Below are 12,727 nucleotides of genomic sequence, written 5' to 3' on the forward strand. Positions count from 1 at the left end.
GAAGCTACATGTTCTAATGTAGTTAATTGAAGCTGTTGCAATTAACTAATTGAGGACCTGTTTCGAATAAAGACCAGGACTGGAATAGATCTTGAGGGCCAGAATGGAGTACCACTGTCATATGCATTTGTTTTAAACCCTGGTAGCTAAACACAATAAGTAATAAGCTTTTTAATACTCGCCATCACTGATTGGTAAACAGTTCAATGGGGGATGTTACAGGGTTTCTGTGACACCAGTTTTTGGATGTTGGGCTCCAGTTATAATCTAAGTCAGGGTGTCCAATCCTGGTCCTGGAGGGCCGGTGTCCTCTCGGTTTTTGTTCCAACTGTACCCTAAATTAATTAATTGGACCAATTAAGTAATTTAGGGTACAGTTGGAACAAAAACCATGAGGGGCCGTCAGTCTTGTTCAGCTTCATAATGGAGAACACCTGCTCACATATATATAAGAACTACCAAACAAGAAGACCAACTTTAGAGCTTCTCTTCAGAGACTGGGAAACTGATCATGATCCAAAGATCAATAGAATTCCAACAGTGGCATTTCCCTATGCTTGTTCTTCAGCACACTGATCATAGCCATTGTCAGACATGTCTACTATGCATTGCTGCATAGTCATTCTGGAAGGGCAAACATTCTTATAGGTAACTTTTTTCTTTGCAAACAGCATCACATATTTCCATCAGACATTCTTTTACAAAATCACCATCTGTGAAGGGGCTGATTTTGCAATGAGCTGAGAGACTTTGAAACTTGCTATCATAGTAGATTCAAATGTATTGTATTTGTGTTCAAAAACACCTTGCTGTCCTAATAACTGCATTCTGAGATTTTTTTTTAGCTCTGTTTTGTCTCATAATAATGACAGAAATGGTATTCTTTAGGAAAAGCAATACATTCAAGGCAGACAAATGTAGACTGCCAGCCTTGTTTCACAGCACACTTTTCCGTAGGTCAAGGGCATATGTATTTTTTCCAACTGAGGAACAAAATAGAATCAAACACAATATGTGTATAGATTGTACACATGTTGCAAAATCCCCAGATTCGAGGAATGAAAGCATCATTATTTAACTGTGCAAGTTGTACGTGGTGCTCAATGTATTATCACCGATGTAACTGCCAAGCACCCTGGCTCATACCACAACTCATTATCGTGGAGAACAGTGCCTTGTTCAGAGATTCAAACAGGGGCTTGATTATAAGTGGAGGCTGGCTAATTTTAGAATACTGTATATTAAATAAATAATTAACGTATGACCATTCGAAAACATGTAAGTTATATGAATATTAATATTGCATCAGAGAATTGTGATTTTTTTTTTTGTATTATTATTATTATTATTATTATTATTATTATTATTATTATTATTATTATTATTATCATCAGAAGACGTTTTATCCATAGATATCTACAGAGAATAGGGGCTGCAGTACAACTGCTGTTCTGCCATTTAGGTCCCAGAATCTTTTTTGGACTTCTTTACAGTATTTTACCATTTTAGGGAAGATGTTGCGTTTTTTTTCTTTCGGTTATATCCTTCAGTATTTTAAATTTAGCAGTAGCTCCCGACCTTTTGCCGAAAATAACAATTTTATGTGCTAAAATATCATGGAGCAAAAGCTCAACTTGGATGGCTAAGAATGCATTTTTTCCGTATGATTAGGTGGCAAAACAACTCGCAGTGAAAATGCTTTGTTGCCACTTCTAGTTTCTCTATTTTAAAATGACCCTTCTGAAAATCAGGCCCTAGTTGTCACGTAATTAAAAAAATAAAATAAAATAAAATAAAATAAAAGCTTTTGTAGTTTAATGCGGCCCATAGCAATCTCAAAGTGCTTGTGGAAGGCTTGTGCCAGTGCACGTCGGTATATGCACAATAAAAAAAAAAAAAAACTATTTAGACATAACGTGTGTTTTTAGATAAGGAATACTTGTCTGGACAAACACTGTACATACAGTGCGATTATCTGACTGTACGAGACTGCTGCAATTTAAACCAAATTAAACGAGAAAGCTGAGCTTCAGAGGAAAAAGGCGCAGTTTTGTGGAGTGGGTCGTTTAGTGTGAAAGCTCTCTTTGTTTATTAGTTATAACGCGGCTCTGAGTTTCTAAATGTTGATGCTGGACACTGCGACAATCACATTTTATCTGTCGGTTAACTGGACATGTAAAATTCAAGACTGAGCTGCAGACGCTCTCCCCACCACGTATGCTACACGCCCACGTGGTCCGTGGACGGATTTCTTTTTTTCATGCGGTGCAGTGTTAAGCGTCTGTCGACAGAGAGCGCCTCGAATTTTCTTACTGACACACACGCAGAGAGTGAAATTAAAAGCATACAGGAATTTGTTGAGTCTGTATTTTTCAGTTCAAGCTGTGAAAGCTGGCTAAAATATATTGCAACTGCCAGATTCAAGAACTATGAAAGCTGCAGAAGGATCGTTTCTATCGCAGCTGTAATACATGTTCTTTGCAAATGACATTTAGGTTGGAAATAAAACATTTTTCGATCGCCGTCTTGTAACGGGAGCTTTATGTTCTGGGTTATACTACCAGCAGTATCCCTGTTTGTCCCGCAGCAAAAGATTATTGCTTAAATTGTTTTGGATCAGACAACTCCTGTGGGGAAAAAAAAGGTAAGACAGTTGTATGGTGCACGTGTTTCCAAATAACGTATATTGTAGTGAGATTGTACTTTTTTGTTTTGTTTTTTGTGTAATTAGTACACATCACTTCGTGTGCACACTTGGGAGTCGCATGAATGTGTTTTTCTGGTGGTGGTCTGCACTACGGACATCAAGTTCAAGTTCTCACTTGTTACATTTAAAAAGTTTGCAACTGTGTGTGTGTGTGTGTGTGTGTGTGTGTGTATATAGGATAATATATTATATATATATATATAGTATAATAATATATATATATATATATATATATATATATGTATGTTTGTTGTTTTTTTCTGAAACAGTGGATAGCTACTTACGGTCATTTTCTTAAGTTATGTTTAAGAGTTGCGTCGTTATGTTACATCCCACAGATGAACAGCCAGGGTAATGTGAGGTTGGACCGCTGTTTAGTTTGTGAATCTGAACATTTCAATAGTCTTAGAAAAAATAATTAGGCATAAATGTACAGCACATCACGTTTAGACTGTTTAAATGTGTTGAGCCTATTTACTTTACATTAAAAAGTCTCCACATTACGTTTGCAGAATAGTAACAAACAGTATTTTATTCTATTTTATTTTATTTTAAAGCAGGGGAGCCCAACCTACAGACCCACCACAGCACAGCCCCGCGACCTGCTTACTGGCACAGCATAGTTTACAGAGATCCACTGGTTTTATGTATAATTTTCACGTTTCGCATACGGTACTTGCAATGTTTTAGTGTAAACTTATACATAAACTGCTCAGTAATGAAAGCACACCAAGCTTTCCCCAAGAGTAGATTAAAGTGACGTAGGCTACCTATGGTAACCATGGGAACCTTCATCGCAGACTCGTCGAGGTGATTTTTTAAAGTTTATTTTTAGCATGGGTTTTAACTTTACAAAAGAATATTACAAAAAATACAACGCCGTCCTTTATATTTCCTGTAATCAACTGGACAGCATTTCTTTAGACTTCTTAATATCTGCTACTGTAACTGCACTGTAATATCTACACAAGAAATAAGATTTAAAATAAAGTCGAAAGAAATGCTGTCCAGTACCGTGAAAAAAAAGGAAAAAAAAAGTTGATTACAGGAAATAAAGATAAAAATAAATAAAAAAGCTGTTGACATTGTATTTTCTTCCCATGTTTTGTGTAAAAAGCCGAAAAAACCTTGACTAGCTAAAATAAACTTAAAAGCTGAATCTTTACGCTTCTGCAGATTTTCCGTCTGTTTGAAACCCCTTTGTTGCCGAGGTGGATAATGTCCCTGCTTCTCTTCAAATTGAATGTATTGATCTGCAGTGTAAGGGAACTATATATATATATATATATATATATATATATATATATATATATATATATATATATATATATATATATACACACACACACACACCATTCTATACCACGCCTATTGTTTGTTTTTAGTATTTTCTACCTTCAGACCAGAGTTCGTGATTTTTTTTAATTTTTATAGTTTTTGTTAAGGGAACATTTTGTCAATTACTATTGAGATATACACTAGATGAAAATGGCTGGAGCGGAAACGAATGCTTGCACAGTACTTCAGTTCTAATATTCAGGTTAATTAGAAAACTTGATCCAACTTGTATTTTTCTTTTTGGTTTATAAGCTGGCTTCACTGTTTTTTTTTTGTTTTTTTTTGACAAACAGCCATATAGTGAAATATTTAGAAAGTTATGAATCAACCCACAGTTACTCACAACCACAGTGACTCTGGCTTTAGTCTTGTATGCCACAAAACTGTATTACCATAATGCTGTAATATTATTTATACTTTATTTTAGATTTGGTTGGTTTATGCCCAGAAAAATATTTTGAAAAATGCTTTTCTGAAAGTGATCATTTGTATATATCCAGGCCAGTTGATATGTCATCAACAATCTGGGAAGAAGTTGGTTTTGTCACAAATGCACCTTCTGTTTCTGGGTGGGACTCCCAAAACAAAACCATGCCCACCACATAAAAAAAAAAAAAAAAAAAAAAAAAACTAAAGAGAGAGAGAGACTGCCTCAGTAAATACAAAAGGACAAGCTGTGTGTCGATCAGATTTATTGTAACTGAACTCATACCACGAATACCAAGTCTGTCCACCCTAACTACAAGCTGTAATGGTTATATCACCTACTGTTGGCGAGCAATATTTAAATTATTACTGTTGTAAGGTCACTGTTGGTGCTGAAGAAACAGTTTTCTAACATAATTTCTATCCCAATTTTATCAGTTTCCCTCCCCAAATATCTCAGCTAAACCAGAAGCATTATGCAGCTAGTTAGGTCGCGCTTCTGTGCCTGAGCATTGTCTGCTTGGTTTGGAGGTGTAAAATATACCAGGGTCCAGTTAACATAGATTCCTATGGTATAGCAGTTTCAACCATCCCAGGTTTTAATGTGTTTGATTAGCCCCAGAGGATATATGTAAAAAGCTCAGGTGTGCCTTATAAAACTCATAATAAAACCAGGAATAGATTAAACTGCTATGCAATGGGAGTCTTATTTCCATCCCTGCACCCCTCTCCTCATATCAGAAACTGCTTTTCTTTTTCTTTTATGTTTACATTAATTAGAGAGATGTGGGTACGTGACAGGTGAAAGGATTGGTGATCTGTTAAACAGACTGGGACGATTGCTTTAACGCAGAAATACACATGCAATGCCAGTGACACCTGCAGAAAGACTTGCAGTCACACTGCACATAGTAACTGGCAGTTCCCAGCAGTGAGGCCATGAGCTTCCAACTCCACTACTTCAGGGTTTTCTTGCTCTTCACAAATCTATCACTCAGTTTTCTCCATCTGGCATTAGATTCTCTCCAGTCCTTTTCTATTTTCTTCTGAGTAATACACACCAACGCTGTTTCTATTATTATTTCTAATAAAAGTTCCTTGAAGTCTTGCTCCATGAAGGTTGCCAGCGTACGACCTTGCATCATCCAGCCCCATGCGATTTGAGGTTGCAGACGCATGGCAAAAGACAGTACATCTCTCCAAAAAAGACACGCTTTCACAACTGTGGATTATGTAATTCCAACCTGTCTGATCCGTGTTGCAGTTCTGTGAAGTGTAGTAGATGCCATTGCTAAAGGAGCAACCATGCTTGCAAAGCAGTAACCCTCAACTGTCCAGGTGAGGTAATGTCGGCAATCTGTTTGCTGTCAAGCTGCAGTGTCCCGCAGTCAAGTTCAGATTTCACACTGAAATAGAATTCAGTGCTGCTTGTTAACCCTGCTCTTTCCCTGTTTTAGCTCTCTGTGCACTGCTGCAGAAAGGAGGTATCTGCATATTTCAAATATAAATGTAACAAACAGGCAAGCTTTTCCTATACGTTATTATTTGTTTTTTGTTATTTTTGAAGGCACTGAGAAAGACTTCTAGTCAAAAATGTTTCTCATTGAATTCATGGTGTCTTTCTGCTATATACATGTATTTATTTTCTTTTGCATCAATGTGTTGTTGGTGCTCAGGACACTTGATTGGCAGCAGTGCAGGCTGGAGTCCTCTCTCTGGGATTATCCACATAGTAGGGATCACACGAGTCGTTGAATGCAGGCTTTCCTGGGTTATCTTGCAAGTGGAGCCACCTCCATCACTCTCTATTTTAGACATTTGTTCTGGATCATTTATCTACATTTCCTTGATGGTTTCTAGTTAGGGTGATAGTGCACAGTATTTGTGCCGTATGTCGACTCAGGCCGCCTCATTTAATATTTGTTTTCCTTTCTGGAGTGCTATGTAAAAAGCATGTCCAAGTAAAAAAAAAAAACAGGTTGTCGGATAAGGTGTGGCAGAGGTGGGGTTAAATCTATCCCTGCCAACAGTCACAGATGCGGCCGTTCCCTAATTAGGTAATTAAGTGCTAATTGGTGAATAGCCACATGTATATAAAGGAAGCAAAATCCTTTGTTGGGGGGGGGGGGGGTTGTTTAACTGTGTTGTTGAATGTTGTAGTGTAGGTGAATGCCCAGCCTACGTGCGCTTATTTTCTTTTAACCTTTTATTTTGTCCGCTGTGCCTTTGTTTATTTGTGTTTTATGGTATATTAAAGTGCGCTTTGCACTTAAACTGCAGCTTCTGTCTCTGGGTTTGCTTTCCTGCTGCTGACCAGCCTTGACCACAGTGCTACCCTGCTACACATGGCTGTGTAGAATTCTGAGCGCTGTTTTAGTGGGAAGTTGCATTGACAGATGCATCGAAGATCCAGTTCATTAGTTTAGCTGATCTGATCATGACTGATGATGGGAACCAATCCGTAGACCGGTATATACAGCAGGTAGAAATATAAACCAGGATCTTAGACAATTTGAAGAATAATTTTAAATATAACTGTGCTTTTTACCATCGACAGGTCTTAAGCTAATCTGTCAGTGGAATCCACCATCAAACACTTGCATTGATCTACACACCCCCATTGTCCTCTACATACATGGTAGTGATTTACAGCCTGTTTGATTTCTGTTCTTAATATCTATAGGCTCACATAGTATAGTGTTATAAAAGAGCAAAAGTGAAACAACCCCCCTCACATTCTACCAAGAAAAACACAAGGATCGAAAATAAAAGTAAAAAATAAATAAAACACATCTTAGAACAGAATCAGTTAGGGTTTCTGATTTTAGGTTTTAACCAATAAACACATATAAGACACCCCCAATACAAAAAAAAAAAAAAAAAAAAAAAAAAATTAAAATGAAATCGGTGTATATCCAATGAATACAAGAAAAACACTGGAAATAGTTACTTGGTTCACAATGACTTCACTCCTTTCCCCGTGCAGTTAGTTAAGCAATGTCCCTCCTTCCTGGCTTGTATCCAGCATGGATTCATTCTGAATACTTCAAACCCACCCAAAGTACAGCCAGCAAATTCCTACATTTCTGCATGAGACTCAGCAGACAGGGAGGATTGTACACGCTTGCGAGATTTAAAATGGACATTGCAGTTAGATATTGAGGATTGTTGTTGCTCACAGGATTTAAAGCTATATAACAGTTAGATAAGGAGGATTGTACACACTCATATTATTTAAAACAGGATTACAAATTGTGGACTAAAAAAACCACAGAAGGATATGCCCGTGATCATAAGAAATTAGTTGTGGAAGACAGCAAAGGGAAGAAGGTTCTAGTGTGTAAGTACTGTCAAGTTACTGTTCATATTGTGCCAGGAAAAAACGCTTAAGAATTTTGTGAAGTAACTGAAAAAAAAAAAAATTCATACAGTATATAAAATGTGAAAAAAAAAAAAAAAACTTTCAGGGTATCTATATAAAATTAAAATAGCTCAAAATAAACACTGAAAACCAGAAGCCCCAAGTATAATATCTCATAGTTATGAGTGTTAATCGTAATTTACAAGTAGGTGTGGTAAGCAGAGTAATCATTGAGTAAAACACTGTAAATGAGCAGTAATAGCAATGGATAACCTTTTCAAAGGGTACAGTTATAATGGAAGGTTACCAAGGTCAATTTCTGTAAGGGTTGTATTAGAAGTTTAAACCTCATATTATAAAATATACTTTAAGAGTGATATTAGATCCTGACTGACGTAATACAGACATAAAGGACATAAAGAACAAAGTTGCATGTGTGTAACTTCTGTTTACCAGATTTGCAAGCAAATATCGGGAAAGGGACAAATCAGAACAAGCAGACTAGTCTCTAATTTCATAGGGATAAACTTCATGTGGATCTTTTGTGCAACCACGGGGGTCTGGTTTAGTATGCTGCAATTCATATTAAACTGGATCTAGTTTACTAATGATCCCAATGAGCTGATCAATTCTTGGTATGTGGTAATTGTTAGTAGCAGTGATACCAACAGTAGACCAAGCAAGTGGATGAAACACACATAATCCCTCTGTTGGGACTCAATTTGGTACACTGCGATTGACCCATGGTAATGTATTTAGCAGAGTGCTCTGATTTATTAAGAGGAGCAAGGGCAGGTTGAAACATTTTTAAAAAGAAATGTCTGCAGGCATCTTTAATGGCAATATTTTTAGGCATGTCTCACTCTCAGATTGTATGTTCTTCATACAAGTTGTAACCTGTTTTTAGTTCTTTGATCCAGAGGTGTAAAACTCCTTTTAGAAGGGGAGCAAGGGAGGCACATTCAGATTGTCAGAACACCATTCAAGCAGGATAAAGTTGATGAGGACCAACTGTTATGAGGATGAGAAATGGGTACAAACACAATGGGTTTCAAACGCACACATTCTGTCTATTAATACTACTATTAATACTACTACTAAGAAGAAGAAGAAGAAACTAAATGACTCAGGCAAGCCTATATTTTACTTAAATATAATGTTATAGTATGCTAACTGGGAAGTGAAAATATCTGAGGAGAACAGGGTATGTTCTAGAACAATATTTATTTAGTAGTACAATAGTGCAGAAAAAAATGTGTTAAAATCAAAACATTTAATAGCATTTAAAAATCTAGTTCCACTGCATAGTAAAGCTTGGAATCTTGAATTTCTCAGAGCTCTATCTCTTAGATCATTTAATTTGTCGGGCATATTTTCAAATCATTACCTACAGTCTTTAATAAACTCATTACTTTGGTATGTAGCGTCGGGGGGGGGGGGGGGGGGGGGGGGGGATCTTAAACCATTCTCTGTGCCTTCTGGTTTCTGGTCTCCAACTCCCCCACTGACAAAGAACGCTTTAAAAAGAGTCATAAACTAAATACTGGACACATGGCTTATCTTCACGATCGATAAATGACCCATTTGGCGCCACAAGCCAAACAATTCTAGGTGTCTTCAAACTAGATGGGAACCAGTCCTTGTCGTAAATCCAGCCAACGGGACAATGGAGAACAAGGGGCCGCGTCGGTACGAGAACAACCGATGAAAGACACTTCACGTGGACTCAGGCACTGCCCAAAATAACCAAACTAACCAATCACAGGGTTGAAGAGAGAATCACAAAACCCACTGACTTTCAAAGTGTTTGTGGTGAGCTTCTGTTTTGAGCTGAGGTTTCCAATGTGCTGCTGTGAACAAAGTTGCAGAGTCATGGGAGCACATGCTCAAATTCACAGAAGGCACGGAAGAACCAATGTTCTGATTAATAGCTAAAATCATCTTGTGAGGAAGGGCCCTGCCGTCTGTCCTACGAGAGACTGGACCAGTAAACGGGTTACTGCATTACTCGGAAAGCGGGTCTTTGTTTCCATGTATCTACACAAAACGAACTGAAGCAAAACCGTACAGAAGAATTGCCACAAGAACCCTTTTACAAACTATATAACTTTTCAATTGCAACGCATTAGCTGAACTGAGTTATGTCTGATCAGTGGAACTATTCCCAGTGGGAAAACTTCCAACAACAAAGATAATGTTGCAAGCCTTGGAGACCAGCAAGCTGATCTTCATTTGAAAACAACTTATTTGTTTATTGCGAGCCTACACAATACAATGCGTACAGCAAAGTACCGGCTACATTGGAACAGTGGATCTGGAGAGCTGCAGTATTCATCAACACAGATTGACTTCTGTATATGGAAATCGATAAGTATTCAACATGTCTAATATTAAATACTTTATGACTTGAGAAAGTAACTGAAGCAAATGCTATCAAGTTAAGTGGAAACTGTTCTAGGAATAGAATATAACTTCCTGTTTTAGAGTGTGTAAGAAATGTATTATGCTTGTTTGAAATGTGCAACTCAAAGGAGTAGCCTCGTAAATGCAGAGAGTTTCATCATTGCCCCATTTCTGAGTCAGTTTGAATATATAATCAACTGAGGTTGATAACATATTAGTTTGGTACATCATGTCTAAACTAAATGAACATGGTAAAACCAATTTGCTAAATTAGGTATTGGAATGTTGGATTCCGTTTTGAATGGGAAGTTGATTAATTCTCGTGCATATTGACACGATCGATTACAACGAAAAACGGTTATTGACAATACTAATGCAAAGTAGACACTTTGTGTGATAAGACATATCCAATATTAGTATATTAACCATGTATACTAATGATGTTATGGTCTTTGTAATTGTTTGACTATGGAATCAATGAACAGCATATTACTATTCATGCATATCTCTAACCAACCACCTACAGGTAGAAGAACATACAAAAACAACCTTTACAAAGGACTAACCAATATGTGTTGTGACTCAGAGTCTCTTCAGCACTTTGCAGTTTGTTTCTCTGTGTTGTAACATTATACACTGTGATGGGTTAACAATAGTTTTGTTTATTTTTTTTGTGTAAGTAGAATGGAAGAGCTGAAACAAATCTGTTGAAAAAAAAGACAGCAGAATGTATCCATGTGGCAAAGTGGCTGGTGAAGGGAAACAGATTTAGCGGTGATGCGATACAGGAGTGACAGGCAGACAACGATATCCAGTGAAAAAGTGCATTTATTTGTAATCCAGGTCTGGTGACCGTAAAATAATAAATCCCCAGCTATACACAACAATGTGTAAAGCGCGGGAAAAGTAATAACTGGGCACAGTCCCGAACAAAAACAAACACACGGTCACCAGTCCTGGGTGAGTGCAGTCGTGCTGGTGCTGAGTGAAAACACATGTAATTCGTGACGATAGTGCAGTGGTGCTCCGGACAGTGCTGACCCTAGTCGACAGCTCCGGAGTTGTGCTTTAACTGTCTAGAAGTGAAGAACAGACAATTAACAGAACAAACACAATAACACACAACACGTATCTTTTTACACACACTGAGAGCGCCTCTCTCAATCCTTCTCTCTCCAATCGTTTAACCAAAACGAAGGAGAAGATCAGCGTTACCCTGGCCCCTATATGTAATCCCACATGACATCTAGGTAAACGGTTGCAGCTGCCTTATTACTTGCAGCTGCCCCTCGTTTACCTTTCAAGTCAATACGGTCTTACAACAGAGTCTCGCTTCTTTCCAGGCTGACCCACTTCCCGGTCTCGGAAATGAACTGTCAGGCCAGCCCTTCCAGATACTTCTCCTCCCGTTCTTTAGCGCCCTCACAGGTCGGGAGGAAGATTTAACAACAGAACTCACTGTATTTCTGTCACAATCTAGTAATCTAGTGAACACTCCTCCTGGAATCACTGAATTTAACATGGAATGGCAGAAAAGTACATTTCGCGAAAAGCTTTGATGAAGAGGCATGGGCAGGTGCTATAGATCAAGTATCACCACATATACAGTTCTTGTTCCTTGAACCTCTGTAAAAGAAACTCAGTTTAGGTACTCTAATGTTCCAATCAGATTGTCTTCAGAGTTCTGAACAGGACTATTTTCTTAATGTACTGTATGCTGTGTGTTTTTAAAGACCAAATTAATTTGCACACAATCACCCTGTGTCACAATACTCTTTGGAGAGCAGTGTACTTTATATTAAAGGCAGGTAGTGTTGAAAGAAATAAACAATAATGAAATACGCAATTAATTTAGCTTACTTACATCGGGAAAGCTCTGCCTTGAGCGCAGTACCTTAGGTCTTAATTTTTCAGCATAGAATGCAGTGCTTTGCCATTGTTGCCGTCTTATTTGCTTTCTTATTCTCTACGTGTTTACGACTGGCATTGTAATATTTAATGGTATTGACTCGTACATGATCACACAGATTACAGCCAAACTTATACTATCGTACCATCCTCCTATAGATAATCCGATTTCTTTTATCTCTGTCTTACTGAAATATTGCTTCCTTTTCAATTCGAAGATGACCACCACTGCATTAGGTATGGGATATTCCTGCCCTTCGGGTAGGTATTGCTGAGCTCTGTATACCAGAGCTGCCGAAAGGCCCCTTCCTGGGTTGACGTCACTCACAGTTTTATTCTCAAAAATGGTGCGGTAAGATCTCTGTATTGAGCTGAGCGTGTTGATAGAAAAGAGCTTATCTAGTCGATTCGAGTCAGTTGTAGTTCCCCTGCATCCGTGCTGAAAGCCAGCTTGCTGCTGGCTCCGCACCCTCAAAGGTTCCTGGCTTTCCCAGATTTTATGGAGGAGGTACACTCCTCCTGGGACCGCCCGGCCTTGGGGCCTAGTGTGCTAAAACAGGACGCACCGCTCGCTTCCATGGAAG

At 38.1% G+C, this 12,727-nt stretch overlaps 1 protein-coding gene across 3 annotated transcripts in view; it reads left to right on the forward strand.

The window, feature by feature from the left end:
- Nucleotides 1-2,330: 2,330 nt before the first annotated feature.
- The window catches only part of LOC121317121 (growth hormone receptor-like), a 58,448-nt gene continuing 48,051 nt past the window's right edge, over nt 2,331-12,727 (forward strand). The window contains exon 1 of one of the 3 annotated variants that reach the window (XM_041252759.1): nt 2,331-2,644. The gene's annotated coding sequence lies outside the window, so the exon portion shown is untranslated. Of the gene's footprint in view, nt 2,645-6,763; nt 7,812-12,727 lie in introns of those variants that run through there. The other 2 variants (XM_041252741.1, XM_041252750.1) reach the window with 2 other exon arrangements.

Source organism: Polyodon spathula, chromosome 1, assembly GCF_017654505.1.
Source record: "Polyodon spathula isolate WHYD16114869_AA chromosome 1, ASM1765450v1, whole genome shotgun sequence".
In the NCBI taxonomy this organism is placed as follows: domain Eukaryota; kingdom Metazoa; phylum Chordata; class Actinopteri; order Acipenseriformes; family Polyodontidae; genus Polyodon; species Polyodon spathula.